Raw genomic sequence first — 8,506 nt, 5'->3', positions numbered from 1 at the left:
AAAAAAAAAAAAAAAAAAAAAAAAAAAAAAAAAAAAAAAAATTATAGGCCAATATCCCTGATGAACACAGATGCAAAAAATCATTGACAAAATATTAGCAAACCTAATTTAACAATACATTAAAAGGATCACACACCATGGTTATGTGAAATTTATTCCAGGGATTCAAGAGTAGTTCAACATCTGTAAATCAATAAATGTGATACACCATGTTGACAAAATTTGACAAAATTCAACATCCATGTATGATTAAAAAAACAACAACACTCAAAAAGGCAGATATAGAGGGAATGCACCTCAACATAATAAAGGCCATCTACGATGTGACAACAGCTAACATTACACTTAATGGTGAAAAACTGAAAGCTTTTCCTGTAAGATCAGGAGAAAGACGCGGAGGCCTACTCTCACCAGTTTTATTCAACATAGTACTGGAAATCCTAAACAGAACTTTTAGGCAAGAAAGATATAAAAGGCATCCAAATCAGAAAGGTAAAACTCTCACTATTTGCAGACTTCATGACATTTTACATATATATATATATATATATATATATATATATATATATATATATAAAACCCTAAATACTCCATCAAAAAAAAAATTAGAACTAATAAATGGATCCAGTAAAGTTGCAGGATACAAAATCAATACGCAAAAATACGTCCCATTTGTGTATGTTAATTACGAACTATCAGAAAGAGAAATAATTAAAACAATCCCAGTTACAATTGCATCAAAAAGAATAAAATACCTAGGAATAAATTTGACCAATGAGGTGAAAGACCTGTATACTGAAAAACATAAGATATTAAGAAACTGAAGCAAACATAAATAAATGGAAGGCTATTCGGTGCTTAGGGTTTGGAAGAATTGATATCGTTAAATGTCCATACTACCCAAAGCAATCCACAGATTCAATGCAATTGCTATCAAAATTCTAGAGGCACTTTTCACAGAAATAGAACAAACAATCCTAAAATTTGTATAGAACAATAAAAGACCCCAAATAGCCACAGCAATCTTGAGAAAGAAGAGCCTCAATTTTATTCCTCACTCTACAATTATCCAAATCTAGGAATCTTGGACAGACAGCTTAACATTTTTTAGTCCTAATTCTGTCATTTTTACTATGAGAACAATGTTTACTTAATAAAGTTACCATGAAGATTAGATGAGAGAGGTGGCTCAGTCCATTAAGTATCTGCCTTTGGCTCAGGTCATGACCCTTGGGTCCTGGGATCCAGACCCCACCATCAGGCTCCCTCCTCAATGAGGAGTCTGCTTCTCCCTCTACCCTTCCCCACTGCACATGCAAATGCGCGCGTGCGTGCGTGTGTTCTCTCTTTCAAATAAATAAAATCTTTAAAAAAAAAAAAAAGATCAGATGAGGGAAAAATGTTAAGTCCCTTAGCATAGTGCGTGACATACAACATAAACAAAATAATGATAGCTATTATTATAACAGAGTTCACAAGACTAACTGAATAACATAAAAGAATCATAAATATTGGGGGCTCAGTAATTATTTTTTCTTTCTCATCCCTATCCCCTCTTTAGAACTTTAATTCAGCATAGTTAAAATAATATTTAAAAAATTAATGTCTATGCCTTGCCATTAAGCTTCAGACTTTAAGGTGTTGCTGATTTCCCGATCATTTCATTTTATAATTATAAAACGTGTGACACAAAAAAATAAAGTTTCCTTTCCAAGCACAGAGAGCAGCTGTCTAAATGTTTTATGTGTAGGTATAACCAGTTTAAAGTGAAAAATAGTGAAAGGCTAAACAATTATTTAGGTAATTGGAGCATTTGCTCTTTGTTGGCTTCTCTGCTCTTTTTTGGCTTCTTTATCTGCTTTCTCTCTCTCTCTCTCTCTCTCATTCTCGCTCTCTCTCTCCCCTTCCTTTTTTTTTTTTTTTTTTTTTGTATTTTTCATTAAAATGAGTGGCTCTTTAAACAAAACAAAACAGGGGTGCCTGGGTGGCTCAGTCATTGGGCGTCTGCCTTCTGCTCAGGTCATGATCCCCGGGTCCTGGGATCCAGCCCTGCATCGGGCTCCCTACTTGGCCGGAAACCTGCTTCTCCCTCTCCCAGTTCCTTTGCTCATGTTCCTATTCTTGTTGTATCTCTCTCTGTCAAATTAATAATAAAATCTTTAAAAATAAATAAACAAAACAAAACAAAACAAAACAAAACCCCTGTCTCAGGTTCCCTGGCTGGCTCAGTGGTAGAACATGGGACTCTTCAGACTCGTGATCTCAGGAGTCTTGAGTTCTAGCCTGTAGGGTGTAGAGTTTACTTTAAAATTTTTTTTTAATTGAAAAAAAAAAAAACTTCCCCAAAATGACCAGTGATTGGAGTCTTTGACTTTTTAACTGCTCCAAGAAAAGTTTTCAAATTGAACTTCATAGCTCTTTTCGGAATTCTGGGCAGAGACCAGAGAATGGAAGGCCTGAGTGAAGCTAGGCCTCCGCGGGCATGAAGAGAACTTTGGGGAACAGATATATGCAGTAACCCACTGTTTATCAGCCTCTGTACTCTCTGCCCACCCCCTGATTGCCCTCACTTCTTGCTGCCTCCCCTGCTTCTACCTTTCCTCAGCCTCCAAACTTCCTTCCTAGATCTGAAGGGTGGTTGGGAAAACAGCCAATAACAAGTTGAGACGTGAAAGAATTCCATTATGTGACAATGTTCTTGGGGTCCGAGAATTAAATCTACACCACAGTCACATGATGGGATGGGAAAATCACCTCTATTGTTATTTATTATTACTACTATTATTTACTTTTGGAAGAGTGTGGTTGAAATTAGAGAGTTGCCTAATTTTCATTTTAAAATAAAGTTTCTGGGACAGTGGGATGGCTCAGTCCCTTAGCATCTGCCTTTGGCTCAGATCATGATCCCAGGGTCCTGCGATGGAGTCCTGCATGGACTCTGACAAATCAATAAGTAAAACCTTAAATAAATAAACAAACAAACAAACAAAATGAAATTTCCTTTTATTTAACACATTTTCACCAAATCAACTATTAGATAAGATTTCGTTTTATTTATTTATTTATTTATTTAGTCAGAGAGAGTGAGCACAGGCAGACAGAGTGGCAGGGAGAGGCAGAGGGAGAAGCAGGCTCCCTGCTGAGCAAGGAGCCCGATGTGGGACTCGATCCCAGGACGCGAGCCGAAGGCAGCCGCTTAACCAACTGAGCCACCCGGGTGTCCCAATATTTCATTTTAAAATTAAAATTAATTTTAATTTTGTAGTGACTGATACATGGAGGAAGAGATACTTAAAATCTAAAATCAGGATTGCCTTCACTAGCTACATAGCAAACACTGCGGGAGGCTAAAATGATAATACAGCTAGGCAAGCTGTAGCAAGACTTACCTTAGAATATTGATGGTGACCAACTTAAGGCTCTATTTCTCTCAGCGACAATCAGCGGGTTTTTGAACACGTGCTTTTTCTTTCTCCCCATCAACTCCATCCCTTTCCTCTCTACCCTTTTCTCTTGTAACATTTCCAGTGAATGGACGCTCTCCTCTACGGGTTCTTGAGTTCCTCCAATCTTTTCTTTAATAACTATGGTGCCCCCAATTCTAAGGCAGAAATGGAATTTCAAACAATTCATGTATCTTCTTTGCATAAAAATAACCGTTGTAGGGAGAGAACATTCTTATAAGTTCACTTTTCCTGCCAAGCATGCAAGAGAGATGTACTGGTTTCTAGGTGGAGCCTTTGCTCAGAAGAAGACATCCAGGGACGCCTGGGTGGCTCAGTTGGTTAAGCAGCTGCCTTGGGCTCAGGTCATGATCCCAGCGTCCTGGGATCGAGTCCCACATCAGGCTCCTTGCTCCGCAGGGAGCCTGCTTCTCCCTCTGTCTCTGCCTGCCATTCTGTCTGCCTGTGCTCGCTCTCACTCTCTCTCTCAAAAAAAAAAAAAAAAAAAAAAAAAGGAAAAAAAAGAAGAAGACATCCAGTTTTCGTGTAAACTTGAATTGCTTAGAACAGCATCTCCCCCCTCCCAAAACTCCTAGCTGATTGCCCTGAAATATAAACTAAGTCAGTTCTCAAAAGAATTCAAACGTGGTACATTATTTTTTTTCAGACGTGACAGGGAAAAATCTGGGCATTGTGCCAGAAAAACAAGAAAGATGAATGAGGTTACAGAGGTCCAATACATTTTTGGTTTAGGTTTTGGAGACCCCTTATTTTCTTAACTTTTTCCAAACAAGATCTGATGTGTTTTGCATGTAGTATATCTCTCCCTCGTCCCTACACGTCCTCAGTATGACACTGTGTTCAGTACACATTAATTTTAGCACTTGCTGTTGTTCGCTGTAATGGAAAATTCTACCATTATCTATGTTATCTCCTTTCCCAGATTTCCCCCCAGCTGCAGGACATGAAGTAACAAGGGGAGGAGTGGTCTGACCCAGCTCATATACACTTTCACATGAAATCATAATGTGTAACATTATAACGGGTAAGCTAATTATATTCAGGCTTAAAGGACCAATACACACATTTTTTTTTTTACAGGAGAAAAAGATCACTTAAATAATTCAAATAATACCGTTTTTAGGATATGGCAATAACCAAATTAATGCTGCAACATTTTTATGAGAATGCACCAGCTTAAAACAGGAGTATAAATTAGTTAACAGAAGGTGAAATGGAGCTTTTTAAGCAAAATTCAAACACCTGCGGAAGAAAAGTCCATAGTGCATTTGAAAGAAGTAATAACACTTATTACTTTTGTACCTAGTACTTATTGAGCATTTACTTAAAAAAATGCATTTTGGAGGTAAGTAAGTACTAACATTCTTTTTTTGTTGTTGTTAAAGGATTTTATTTGTTTGAGAGAGAGAATGACCAGGGGAGGAATAGAGGGAGAAAGACAAGCAGACTCCATGCTGAGCATGGAGCCTGATGTGTGGCTCAGAGCAGGTCTCTATCCCACAATCTTGGGATGATCATGAGTGCTGAAAAGTTAGTTTGTAGATAAAGAGGTAAAGGGGGACGCCTGGGTGGCTCAGTGGGTTAAAGCCTCTGCCTTTGGTTCAAGTCATGATCCCAGGGTCCTGGGATCAAGTCCTGCATCGGGCTCTCTGCTCAGCAGGGAGCCTGCCTCCCCCCCTCTCTCTGCCTGCCTCTCTGCCTACTTGTGATCTCTGTCTGTCAAATAAATAAAATCTTTTAAAAATAATAAAATAAAATATAGAGGTGAAGAATCCGATTTTAAATTAATTGAGTTTGAGGAATCTCTGAGACAACCAGTGGTAGGTAGTCACATTTCAGGTGTGAAGAGCAGATGGGAGTCTGTAGATCTATCTTATGGAGGAATAAATCCCTGCCTTGGCGCACCTAGCTAGTTTGGTCAGAAGGGCATGTGACTCTTGATTTTAAGGTTCTGAGCTCAAGTTTCACATGGGGTATAGAGATTACTTAATTAAATATTTAAAAACTTAAAAAAGGAAGAATTCCCTGCCTATTCTTTATCAAACCATACTTCATAAATTCCCTCCAACTACTTATCACAACCTGTGACTATTTCTTATCTCTCCTCAGGTAAGGTGCAAATATATCATGGCAGATTCTTTGCTTGGCTGTTTATTTTTTTATTCCCAGTGTCTGGCATATAGGTGTTTCATATATAAATGTCCAATGAATGAGACAGCATTGGACTATCTTACCACCAACTCTTTGACAAAGAAGAATTCAAGTTTTCCTTGTCCAGCGTCAAGGAATGCACTATCATCAGGCAATCATTTTTAACAGCTCTCTTGGGAAATTCTCATTTTACATTTGATTGCAGACCACTCACTTGAGACATTGACCTATTGGTGCAATCAGTTATCTGTTCTACCCATCTGAAGAGGAATGACCAGGCTGCCTGCCCTTCTTGATTCTCAGTTCCTCTTTATTCCCTGGCTTGGACACACACCAGTCTATCATTATTCTTGGTATGTGGCACCTGAAGCTAATCGTCCAGCCCTCAGCCCTGACCTCACACATACAGACTGGGTTGTTCAATGCATAGAGTAGTACTGTCACCTTCCTTGTTTTAACTAGTGTATTTTTACTAAAAGCAGCCAAATTCCATTAAGCCTCATGATGATTTAAGCTAGCTTCATAATGATGTACAGTCAGCTAGAATGACGTTTATAAAAAAATGCTTAGGTATACCCAAATATTTGTGATTTAATGACATTCTCAAGTATTTTCTTGGAATTTGGAAAACAATGACCCAGTTTCATTTTCACATCTGTCAGTTCAAAAAGCATCACTTTCTAAAATTCGGCCATGTGTCTTAAAATTTAAAATGTGTCATATTTTTATAACCCCTTTGAAAAGAAATCTGTCCCAAGGAAATAATCTACAAAGTTTCATTTTTTAAAAGTCAATGCAGCATTATTTATGAAAATGTTTAAGCGCTAGAAACCAAGTACGCCCTGCAAAGTGTAATGGCTAAGTCAATAGTGGTACATCCACATTAAGTAGTGATAAAAAATGATGGTTATTAAATCTATCCCATAGTATTATTAGAGCAATTCTATAGGAAAATGCTTATAAAATAAGTGGGCAGAAGCAGATACAACATTCTACCTTAGGATGATTGCAAATGTGGAAGGAACTGGACTAAAATATCAACAGTAATTTGGTCTGTGTAGTGAATTGTGATAATTTCCCCAAAAATTTAATAAATGCAAATTTTATAATTAAAATTGATTTTTAATGATGTATAAAATGATTTTCCTTCCTCCTCTAACTCTACATTTATGTTCATTGGATAAGATTACAGTCATGCCTTTTTGTTGTTGTTGTTGTGTCACAAATAAGAGAGGTATTTTCCTATATAAATGGAAATAAGTTGGAATGAAGGAAGAGATTTAAAGAAAGAATGAACAATCAAAACTACAAGCTGGAAAAGCCAAACAAATTTACTTAAATTTTCATGGATTCTTTTGACTTACATTGAAAGTCAAGGGGGCAAAGAGCAAACTGGGTATAAGTGTTTGAGAGAAACAATATCTGAAATGGAAACCCATGCACTCCAATGGCAAAAAGAGATTGAGAATTGTGGATACGGGATGAAAACTGTGAAAAATTCTCCTGAAAGTAAAGAAAAAAGAGTTATACTGGTCATTTATGCATGCATGGTTCTCATGTATTTGTTTAGCAACAGTGCCAAAAACTTAGCTCAGGATAATTTTTCTTATGATTAAGAAATTATGATTAAGACAGGAAGTTTTAAGTAAAATTTTGTGAAGCCCATAAAGAATAATTTCATAATTATTTAATTATATTTCATAATTATTATTATGAATTTAGAAGTAGTTTGTAATGATGAAATTAGGTTTTATAATAATCCATGTGATGAAAAACATTAAGGCAAGAATTTTATTTATAGCTGTACTCTAGCCACTTCTGGCAACAATCTAAAAATTCCAATTAAGAATGAAGAAAATGTGGGGCGCCTGGGTGGCTCAGTGGGTTGAGCCGCTGCCTTCGGCTCGGGTCATGATCTCAGGGTCCTGGGATCGAGTCCCGCGTTGGGCTCTCTGCTCGGCAGGGAGCCTGCTTCCTCCTCTCTCTCTCTCTGCCTGCCTCTCTGCCTACTTGTGATCTCTCTCTGTCAAATAAATAATAAAATCTTTAAAAAAAAAAAAGAATGAAGAAAATGTGAGGCATAGTGATTCATATAATTAAATGTGTTTCAAAAATTGGGCTAATTGCAGACCTCAGTCAGCATTGTTTGAATGAAAAGTAGGAATGGATATAAAGTGTCTAGCACAGTGCCTGGTACACAGTAGAAAGGGCAGCTCTTCTTGACCATGATAATCTGCTGTATTTTAACGGCTCTCTGGATTTAGTGTATTTTATGCTGTCCTACTAGGATAGCTATTTTATACACATGTAGAAACTATTAATTAGACTAAATAATATCTTAATACTATAGGCCTGGCCAATGACTCACTCTCTTGATAAAAATAAGGAGGATTATTCCACAGTCATGTACTTTTTAGATTTGCAGAAGATCACAGAATACCTAGCAAGTCTTCCTCTAATTTATAGATGAGGGAACTGAAGCCCCCAAAAGGTTAGGTTTTCTGAAGTTCTATCCCTAGTTGATAGGAGAATCTATTTGGAAAAGAGAAACCTGACTTCCATTAAGTTTTCTCTAATTGAATTCAGAATTCAAATGGACAGTATTAACAAGAACCTGGAAATTAAATAGAAAATACTTTATTTAATGTTAAAACTGTTCAGATTAAGCTTCAGAAAGAATCCATTAGCTATCATGATGCTATTCCTTTTAGTTTCCTGATACTGGATATTTAGAACCAATTAAGTATGATTATTTGGGTTGAGAAGAATCTCAAGGATTGGGCAGTGAACCAAATTCATAAATATAATTCTTCAAACAGAGTTTCTTTTATAAATATTATCATAGAAAACTAGAAGGTGGGTTGTCAGTGGCTCAGAAGAGTTTAGAGCAA

The sequence above is a fragment of the Mustela nigripes genome, chromosome 7 (assembly GCF_022355385.1).
Source record: "Mustela nigripes isolate SB6536 chromosome 7, MUSNIG.SB6536, whole genome shotgun sequence".
In the NCBI taxonomy this organism is placed as follows: domain Eukaryota; kingdom Metazoa; phylum Chordata; class Mammalia; order Carnivora; family Mustelidae; genus Mustela; species Mustela nigripes.
The sequence above is the reverse complement of the archived record's forward strand: the minus strand, read 5'-3'. Positions refer to the sequence as shown.